We start from the raw sequence: 11049 nt of genomic DNA, 5'->3' as shown, positions 1-11049 counted from the left end.
AGGGGCCTAACGGACATATTTCGAGATATTTCTTCTTCTTGTTGTTCTTCTTCTGCACAGCTAAGCTGGAAGTGGCATTTGCGGCTCGCACTATTGCAGAGTTATCTCAAAGAAAGGGGCCACGGTGTTTCTGTATCTCTATTATGTTGGTGAGGCTTCGGAACTTTTAAATATCTTGATATATCTCGAGAACTACGCATCTGATCAAAAAATATCATAGAACATAAAAAGTAGGAAACTTAATTCTCTACAAAAAAGGTCTCTTAACATTTTGCCATATCTCGCTTCGTTTCCGAGATATTTGCAGATTTATCTCAAGGGAAGGGGCCTGTCGGACATATTTCGAGATATTTCTTCTTCTTGTTGTTCTTCTTCTGCACAGCTAAGCTGGAAGTGGCATTTGCGGCTCGCACTAGTGCAGAGTTATCTCAAAGAAAGGGGCCACGGTGTTTCGGTATCTCTATTATGTTGGTGCGGCTTCGGAACTTTTAAATATCTCGATATATCTCGAAAACTACGCTTCTGATCGAAAAATATCATAGAACATAAATTGTAGGAAACATAATTCTCTACAAAAAACGTCTCTAAACATTTTGCCATAGCTCGCTTCGTTTCGGAGATATTTGCAGATTCAGCTCAAAGGAACGGGCCTGACGGACATATTTCGAGATACTTCTTCTTCTTGTTGTTCTTCTTCTGCACAGCTAAGCTGGAAGTGGCATTTGCGGCTCGCACTAGTGCAGAGTTATCTCAAAGAAAGGGGCCACGGTGTTTCTGTATCCCTATTATGTTGGTGCGGCTTCGGAACTTTTAAATATCTCGATATATCTCGAAAACTACGCCTCTGATCAAAAAATATCATAGAACATAAATTGTAGGAAACATAATTCTCTACAAAAAACGTCTCTTAACATTTTGCCATAGCTCGCTTCGTTTCCGAGATATTTGCAGATTCAGCTCAAAGGAACTGGCCTGACGGACATATTTCGAGATATTTCTTCTTCTTGTTGTTCTTCCTCTGCACAGCTAAGCTGGAAGTGGCATTTGCAGCTCGCAATAGTGCAGAGTTATCTCAAAGAAAGGGGCCACGGTGTTTCTGTATCTCTATTATGTTGGTGCGGCTTCGGAACTTTTAAATATCTTGATATATCTCGAGAACTACGCATCTAATCAAAAAATATCATAGAACATAAAAAGTAGGAAACTTAATTCTCTACAAAAAAGGTCTCTTAACATTTTGCCATAGCTCTCTTTGTTTCCGAGATATTTGCAGATTTATCTCAAGGGAAGGGGCCTGACGGACATATCTCGAGATATTTCTTCTTCTTGTTGTTCTTCTTCTGCACAGCTAAGCTGGAAGTGGCATTTGCGGCTCGCACTAGTGCAGAGTTATCTCAAAGAAAGGGGCCACGGTGTTTCTGTATCTGTATTATGTTGGTGCGGCTTCGGAACTTTTAAATATCTTGATATATCTCGAGAACTACGCGTCTGATCAAAAAATATCATAGAACATAAAATGTAGGAAACATAATTCTCTACAAAAAAGGTCTCTTAACATTTTGCCATAGCTCGCTTCGTTTCCGAGATATTTGCAGATTTATCTCAAGGGAAGGGGCCTGACGGACATATTTCGAGATATTTCTTCTTCTTGTTGTTCTTCTTCTGCGCAGCTAAGCTGGAAGTGGCATTTGCGGCTCGCACTAGTGCACAGTTATCTCAAAGAAAGGGGCCACGGTGTTTCTGTATCTCTATTATGTTGGTGCGGCTTCGGAACTTTTAAATATCTCGATATATCTCGAAAACTACGCTTCTGATCAAAAAATATCATAGAACATAAATTGTAGGAAACATAATTCTCTACAAAAAACGTCTCTTAACATTTTGCCATAGCTCGCTTCATTTCCGAGATATTTGCAGATTCAGCTCAAAGGAACGGGCCTGACGGACATATTTCGAGATACTTCTTTTTCTTGTTGTTCTTCCTCTGCACAGCTAAGCTGGAAGTGGCATTTGCAGCTCGCAATAGTGCAGAGTTATCTCAAAGAAAGGGGCCACGGTGTTTCTGTATCTCTATTATGTTGGTGCGGCTTCGGAACTTTTAAATATCTTGATATATCTCGAGAACTACGCATCTGATCAAAAAATATCATAGACCATAAAAAGTAGGAAACTTAATTCTCTACAAAAAAGGTCTCTTAACATTTTGCCATAGCTCGCTTCGTTTCCGAGATATTTGCAGATTTATCTCAAGGGAAGGGGCCTGACGGACATATTTCGAGATACTTCTTCTTCTTGTTGTTCTTCTTCTGCACAGCTAAGCTGGAAGTGGCATTTGCGGCTCGCACTAGTGCAGAGTTATCTCAAAGAAAGGGGCCACGGTGTTTCTGTATCTCTATTATGTTGGTGCGGCTTCGGAACTTTTAAATATCTCGATATATCTCGAAAACTACGCTTCTGATCAAAAAATATCATAGAGCATAAATTGTAGGAAACAGAATTCTCTACAAAAAAGGTCTCTTAACATTTTGCCATAGCTCGCTTCGTTTCCGAGATATTTGCAGATATATCTCAAGGGAAGGGGCCTGACGGACATATTTCGAGATATTTCTTCTTCTTGTTGTTCTTCTTCTGCACAGCTAAGCTGGAAGTGGCATTTGCGGCTCGCACTAGTGCAGAGTTATCTCAAAGAAAGGGGCCAGGGTGTTTCTGTATCTCTATTATGTTGGTGCGGCTTCGGAACTTTTAAATATCTCGATGTATCTCGAAAACTACGCTTCTGATCAAAAAATACCATAGAACATAAATTCTAGGAAACATAATTCTCTACAAAAAAGGTCTCTTAACATTTTGCCATAGCTCGCTTTGTTTCCGAGATATTTGCAGATATATCTCAAGGGAAGGGGCCTGACGGACATATTTCGAGATATTTCTTCTTCTTGTTGTTCTTCTTCTGCACAGCTAAGCTGGAAGTGGCATTTACAGCTCGCAATAGTGCAGAGTTATCTCAAAGAAAGGGGCCACGGTGTTTCTGTATCTCTATTATGTTGGTGCGGCTTCGGAACTTTTAAATATCTTGATATATCTCGAGAACTACGCATCTGATCAAAAAATATCATAGAAGGTAAAAAGTAGGAAACTTAATTCTCTACAAAAAAGGTCTCTTAACATTTTGCCATAGCTCGCTTCGTTTCCGAGATATTTGCAGATTTATCTCAAGGGAAGGGGCCTGACGGACATATTTCGAGATATTTCTTCTTCTTGTTGTTCTTCTTCTGCACAGCTAAGCTGGAAGTGGCATTTGCGGCTCGCACTAGTGCAGAGTTATCTCAAAGAAAGGGGCCACGGTGTTCCTGTATCCCTATTATGTTGGTGCGGCTTCGGAACTTTTAAATATCTCGATATATCTCGAAAACTACGCTTCTGATCAAAAAATCTCATAGAACATAAATTGTAGGAAACATAATTCTCTACAAAAAATGTCTCTTAACATTTTGCCATAGCTCGCTTCGTTTCCGAGATATTTGCAGATTCAGCTCAAAGGAACTGGCCTGACGGACATATTTCGAGATATTTCTTCTTCTTGTTGTTCTTCTTCTGCACAGCTAAGCTGGAAGTGGCATTTACAGCTCGCAATAGTGCAGAGTTATCTCAAAGAAAGGGGCCACGGTGTTTCTGTATCTCTATTATGTTGGTGCGGCTTCGGAACTTTTAAATATCTTGATATATCTCGAGAACTACGCATCTGATCAAAAAATATCATAGAAGATAAAAAGTAGGAAACTTAATTCTCTACAAAAAAGGTCTCTTAAGATTTTGCCATAGCTCGCTTCGTTTCCGAGATATTTGCAGATATATCTCAAGGGAAGGGGCCTGACGGACATATTTCGAGATATTTCTTCTTCTTGTTGTTCTTCTTCTGCACAGCTAAGCTGGAAGTGGCATTTACAGCTCGCAATAGTGCAGAGTTATCTCAAAGAAAGGGGCCACGGTGTTTCTGTATCTCTATTATGTTGGTGCGGCTTCGGAACTTTTAAATATCTTGATATATCTCGAGAACTACGCATCTGATCAAAAAATATCATAGAAGATAAAAAGTAGGAAACTTAATTCTCTACAAAAAAGGTCTCTTAACATTTTGCCATAGCTCGCTTCGTTTCCGAGATATTTGCAGATATATCTCAAGGGAAGGGGCCTGACGGACATATTTCGAGATATTTCTTTTTCTTGTTGTTCTTCTTCTGCACAGCTAAGCTGGAAGTGGCATTTGCGGCTCGCACTAGTGCAGAGTTATCTCAAAGAAAGGGGCCACGGTGTTTCTGTATCTCTATTATGTTGGTGCGGCTTCGGAACTTTTAAATATCTCGATATATCTCGAAAACTACGCTTCTGATCAAAAAATATCATAGAACATAAATTGTAGGAAACATAATTCTCTACAAAAAACGTCTCTTAACATTTTGCCATAGCTCGCTTCGTTTCCGAGATATTTGCAGATTCAGCTCAAAGGAACGGGCCTGACGGACATATTTCGAGATACTTCTTCTTCTTGTTGTTCTTCCTCTGCACAGCTAAGCTGGAAGTGGCATTTGCAGCTCGCAATAGTGCAGAGTTATCTCAAAGAAAGGGGCCACGGTGTTTCTGTATCTCTATTATGTTGGTGCGGCTTCGGAACTTTTAAATATCTCGATATATCTCGAAAACTACGCTTCTGATCAAAAAATATCATAGAACATAAATTGTAGGAAACATAATTCGCTACAAAAAAGGTCTCTCAACATTTTGCCATAGCTCGCTTCGTTTCCGAGATATTTGCAGATATATCTCAAGGGAAGGGGCCTGACGGACATATTTCGAGATATTTCTTCTTCTTGTTGTTCTTCTTCTGCACAGCTAAGCTGGAAGTGGCATTTGCGGCTCGCACTAGTGCAGAGTTATCTCAAAGAAAGGGGCCACGGTGTTTCTGTATCTCTATTATGTTGGTGCGGCTTCGGAACTTTTAAATATCTCGATATATCTCGAAAACTACGCTTCTGATCAAAAAATATCATAGAACATAAATTGTAGGAAACATAATTCTCTACAAAAAAGGTCTCTCAACATTTTGCCATAGCTCGCTTCGTTTCCGAGATATTTGCAGATATATCTCAAGGGCAGGGGCCTGACGGACATATTTCGAGATATTTCTTCTTCTTGTTGTTCTTCTTCTGCACAGCTAAGCTGGAAGTGGCATTTACAGCTCGCAATAGTGCAGAGTTATCTCAAAGAAAGGGGCCACGGTGTTTCTGTATCTCTATTATGTTGGTGCGGCTTCGGAACTTTTAAATATCTTGATATATCTCGAGAACTGCGCATCTGATCAAAAAATATCATAGAACATAAAAAGTAGGAAACTTAATTCTCTACAAAAAAGGTCTCTTAACATTTTGCCATAGCTCGCTTCGTTTCCGAGATATTTGCAGATTTATCTCAAGGGAAGGGGCCTAACGGACATATTTCGAGATATTTCTTCTTCTTGTTGTTCTTCTTCTGCACAGCTAAGCTGGAAGTGGCATTTGCGGCTCGCACTATTGCAGAGTTATCTCAAAGAAAGGGGCCACGGTGTTTCTGTATCTCTATTATGTTGGTGAGGCTTCGGAACTTTTAAATATCTTGATATATCTCGAGAACTACGCATCTGATCAAAAAATATCATAGAACATAAAAAGTAGGAAACTTAATTCTCTACAAAAAAGGTCTCTTAACATTTTGCCATATCTCGCTTCGTTTCCGAGATATTTGCAGATTTATCTCAAGGGAAGGGGCCTGTCGGACATATTTCGAGATATTTCTTCTTCTTGTTGTTCTTCTTCTGCACAGCTAAGCTGGAAGTGGCATTTGCGGCTCGCACTAGTGCAGAGTTATCTCAAAGAAAGGGGCCACGGTGTTTCGGTATCTCTATTATGTTGGTGCGGCTTCGGAACTTTTAAATATCTCGATATATCTCGAAAACTACGCTTCTGATCGAAAAATATCATAGAACATAAATTGTAGGAAACATAATTCTCTACAAAAAACGTCTCTAAACATTTTGCCATAGCTCGCTTCGTTTCGGAGATATTTGCAGATTCAGCTCAAAGGAACGGGCCTGACGGACATATTTCGAGATACTTCTTCTTCTTGTTGTTCTTCTTCTGCACAGCTAAGCTGGAAGTGGCATTTGCGGCTCGCACTAGTGCAGAGTTATCTCAAAGAAAGGGGCCACGGTGTTTCTGTATCCCTATTATGTTGGTGCGGCTTCGGAACTTTTAAATATCTCGATATATCTCGAAAACTACGCCTCTGATCAAAAAATATCATAGAACATAAATTGTAGGAAACATAATTCTCTACAAAAAACGTCTCTTAACATTTTGCCATAGCTCGCTTCGTTTCCGAGATATTTGCAGATTCAGCTCAAAGGAACTGGCCTGACGGACATATTTCGAGATATTTCTTCTTCTTGTTGTTCTTCCTCTGCACAGCTAAGCTGGAAGTGGCATTTGCAGCTCGCAATAGTGCAGAGTTATCTCAAAGAAAGGGGCCACGGTGTTTCTGTATCTCTATTATGTTGGTGCGGCTTCGGAACTTTTAAATATCTTGATATATCTCGAGAACTACGCATCTAATCAAAAAATATCATAGAACATAAAAAGTAGGAAACTTAATTCTCTACAAAAAAGGTCTCTTAACATTTTGCCATAGCTCTCTTTGTTTCCGAGATATTTGCAGATTTATCTCAAGGGAAGGGGCCTGACGGACATATCTCGAGATATTTCTTCTTCTTGTTGTTCTTCTTCTGCACAGCTAAGCTGGAAGTGGCATTTGCGGCTCGCACTAGTGCAGAGTTATCTCAAAGAAAGGGGCCACGGTGTTTCTGTATCTGTATTATGTTGGTGCGGCTTCGGAACTTTTAAATATCTTGATATATCTCGAGAACTACGCGTCTGATCAAAAAATATCATAGAACATAAAATGTAGGAAACATAATTCTCTACAAAAAAGGTCTCTTAACATTTTGCCATAGCTCGCTTCGTTTCCGAGATATTTGCAGATTTATCTCAAGGGAAGGGGCCTGACGGACATATTTCGAGATATTTCTTCTTCTTGTTGTTCTTCTTCTGCGCAGCTAAGCTGGAAGTGGCATTTGCGGCTCGCACTAGTGCACAGTTATCTCAAAGAAAGGGGCCACGGTGTTTCTGTATCTCTATTATGTTGGTGCGGCTTCGGAACTTTTAAATATCTCGATATATCTCGAAAACTACGCTTCTGATCAAAAAATATCATAGAACATAAATTGTAGGAAACATAATTCTCTACAAAAAACGTCTCTTAACATTTTGCCATAGCTCGCTTCATTTCCGAGATATTTGCAGATTCAGCTCAAAGGAACGGGCCTGACGGACATATTTCGAGATACTTCTTTTTCTTGTTGTTCTTCCTCTGCACAGCTAAGCTGGAAGTGGCATTTGCAGCTCGCAATAGTGCAGAGTTATCTCAAAGATAGGGGCCACGGTGTTTCTGTATCTCTATTATGTTGGTGCGGCTTCGGAACTTTTAAATATCTTGATATATCTCGAGAACTACGCATCTGATCAAAAAATATCATAGAACATAAAAAGTAGGAAACTTAATTCTCTACAAAAAAGGTCTCTTAATATTTTGCCATAGCTCGCTTCGTTTCCGAGATATTTGCAGATTTATCTCAAGGGAAGGGGCCTGACGGACATATTTCGAGATATTTCTTCTTCTTGTTGTTCTTCTTCTGCACAGCTAAGCTGGAAGTGGCATTTGCGGCTCGCACTAGTGCAGAGTTATCTCAAAGAAAGGGGCCACGGTGTTTCTGTATCTCTATTATGTTGGTGGGGCTTCGGAACTTTTAAATATCTTGATATATCTCGAGAACTACGCATCTGATCAAAAAATATCATAGAACATAAAAAGTAGGAAACTTAATTCTCTACAAAAAAGGTCTCTTAACATTTTGCCATAGCTCGCTTCGTTTCCGAGATATTTGCAGATTTATCTCAAGGGAAGGGGCCTGACGGACATATTTCGAGATATTTCTTCTTCTTGTTGTTCTTCTTCTGCACAGCTAAGCTGGAAGTGGCATTTGCGGCTCGCACTATTGCAGAGTTATCTCAAAGAAAGGGGCCACGGTGTTTCTGTATCTCTATTATGTTGGTGCGGCTTCGGAACTTTTAAATATCTCGATATATCTCGAAAACTACGCTTCTGATCAAAAAATATCATAGAACATAAATTGTAGGAAACATAATTCTCTACAAAAAAGGTCTCTCAACATTTTGCCATAGCTCGCTTCGTTTCCGAGATATTTGCAGATATATCTCAAGGGCAGGGGCCTGACGGACATATTTCGAGATATTTCTTCTTCTTGTTGTTCTTCTTCTGCACAGCTAAGCTGGAAGTGACATTTACAGCTCGCAATAGTGCAGAGTTATCTCAAAGAGAGGGGCCACGGTGTTTCTGTATCTCTATTATGTTGGTGCGGCTTCGGAACTTTTAAATATCTTGATATATCTCGAGAACTACGCATCTGATCAAAAAATATCATAGAACATAAAAAGTAGGAAACTTAATTCTCTACAAAAAAGGTCTCTTAACATTTTGCCATAGCTCGCTTGGTTTCCGAGATATTTGCAGATTTACCTCAAGGGAAGGGGCCCGACGGACATATTTCGAGATATTTCTTTTTCTTGTTGTTCTTCTTCTGCACAGCTAAGCTGGAAGTGGCATTTGCGGCTCGCACTAGTGCAGAGTTATCTCAAAGAAAGGGGCCACGGTGTTTCTGTATCTCTATTATGTTGGTGCGGCTTCGGAACTTTTAAATATCTCGATATATCTCGAAAACTACGCTTCTGATCAAAAAATATCATAGAGCATAAATTGTAGGAAACATAATTCTCTACAAAAAACGTCTCTTAACATTTTGCCATAGCTCGCTTCGTTTCCGAGATATTTGCAGATTCAGCTCAAAGGAACGGGCCTGACGAACATATTTCGAGATACTTCTTCTTCTTGTTGTTCTTCCTCTGCACAGCTAAGCTGGAAGTGGCATTTGCAGCTCGCAATAGTGCAGAGTTATCTCAAAGAAAGGGGCCACGGTGTTTCTGTATCTCTATTATGTTGGTGCGGCTTCGGAACTTTTAAATATCTCGATATATCTCGAAAACTACGCTTCTGATCAAAAAATATCATAGAACATAAATTGTAGGAAACATAATTCGCTACAAAAAAGGTCTCTCAACATTTTGCCATAGCTCGCTTCGTTTCCGAGATATTTGCAGATATATCTCAAGGGAAGGGGCCTGACGGACATATTTCGAGATATTTCTTCTTCTTGTTGTTCTTCTTCTGCACAGCTAAGCTGGAAGTGGCATTTGCGGCTCGCACTATTGCAGAGTTATCTCAAAGAAAGGGGCCACGGTGTTTCTGTATCTCTATTATGTTGGTGCGGCTTCGGAACTTTTAAATATCTCGATATATCTCGAAAACTACGCTTCTGATCAAAAAATATCATAGAACATAAATTGTAGGAAACATAATTCTCTACAAAAAAGGTCTCTCAACATTTTGCCATAGCTCGCTTCGTTTCCGAGATATTTGCAGATATATCTCAAGGGCAGGGGCCTGACGGACATATTTCGAGATATTTCTTCTTCTTGTTGTTCTTCTTCTGCACAGCTAAGCTGGAAGTGGCATTTACAGCTCGCAATAGTGCAGAGTTATCTCAAAGAAAGGGGCCACGGTGTTTCTGTATCTCTATTATGTTGGTGCGGCTTCGGAACTTTTAAATATCTTGATATATCTCGAGAACTGCGCATCTGATCAAAAAATATCATAGAACATAAAAAGTAGGAAACTTAATTCTCTACAAAAAAGGTCTCTTAACATTTTGCCATAGCTCGCTTCGTTTCCGAGATATTTGCAGATTTATCTCAAGGGAAGGGGCCTAACGGACATATTTCGAGATATTTCTTCTTCTTGTTGTTCTTCTTCTGCACAGCTAAGCTGGAAGTGGCATTTGCGGCTCGCACTATTGCAGAGTTATCTCAAAGAAAGGGGCCACGGTGTTTCTGTATCTCTATTATGTTGGTGCGGCTTCGGAACTTTTAAATATCTTGATATATCTCGAGAACTACGCATCTGATCAAAAAATATCATAGAACATAAAAAGTAGGAAACTTAATTCTCTACAAAAAAGGTCTCTTAACATTTTGCCATACCTCGCTTCGTTTCCGAGATATTTGCAGATTTATCTCAAGGGAAGGGGCCTGACGGACATATTTCGAGATATTTCTTCTTCTTGTTGTTCTTCTTCTGCACAGCTAAGCTGGAAGTGGCATTTGCGGCTCGCACTAGTGCAGAGTTATCTCAAAGAAAGGGGCCACGGTGTTTCTGTATCTCTATTATGTTGGTGCGGCTTCGGAACTTTTAAATATCTCGATATATCTCGAAAACTACGCTTCTGATCAAAAAATATCATAGAACATAAAAAGTAGGAAACTTAATTCTCTACAAAAAAGGTCTCTCAACATTTTGCCATAGCTCGCTTCGTTTCCGAGATATTTGCAGATTTATCTCAAGGGAAGGGGCCTGACGGACATATTTCGAGATATTTCTTCTTCTTGTTGTTCTTCTTCTGCACAGCTAAGCTGGAAGTGGCATTTGCGGCTCGCACTAGTGCAGAGTTATCTCAAAGAAAGGGGCCACGGTGTTTCTGTATCTCTATTATGTTGGTGCGGCTTCGGAACTTTTAAATATCTCGATATATCTCGAAAACTACGCTTCTGATCAAAAAATATCATAGAACATAAATTGTAGGAAACATAATTCTCTACAAAAAACGTCTCTTAACATTTTGCCATAGCTCGCTTCGTTTCCGAGATATTTGCAGATTCAGCTCAAAGGAACGGGCCTGACGGACATATTTCGAGATACTTCTTTTTCTTGTTGTTCTTCCTCTGCACAGCTAAGCTGGAAGTGGCATTTGCAGCTCGCAATAGTGCAGAG

The sequence above is a fragment of the Osmia lignaria genome, unplaced genomic scaffold (assembly GCF_051020975.1).
Source record: "Osmia lignaria lignaria isolate PbOS001 unplaced genomic scaffold, iyOsmLign1 scaffold0005, whole genome shotgun sequence".
Lineage (NCBI taxonomy): Eukaryota > Metazoa > Arthropoda > Insecta > Hymenoptera > Megachilidae > Osmia > Osmia lignaria.
The sequence above is the reverse complement of the archived record's forward strand: the minus strand, read 5'-3'. Positions refer to the sequence as shown.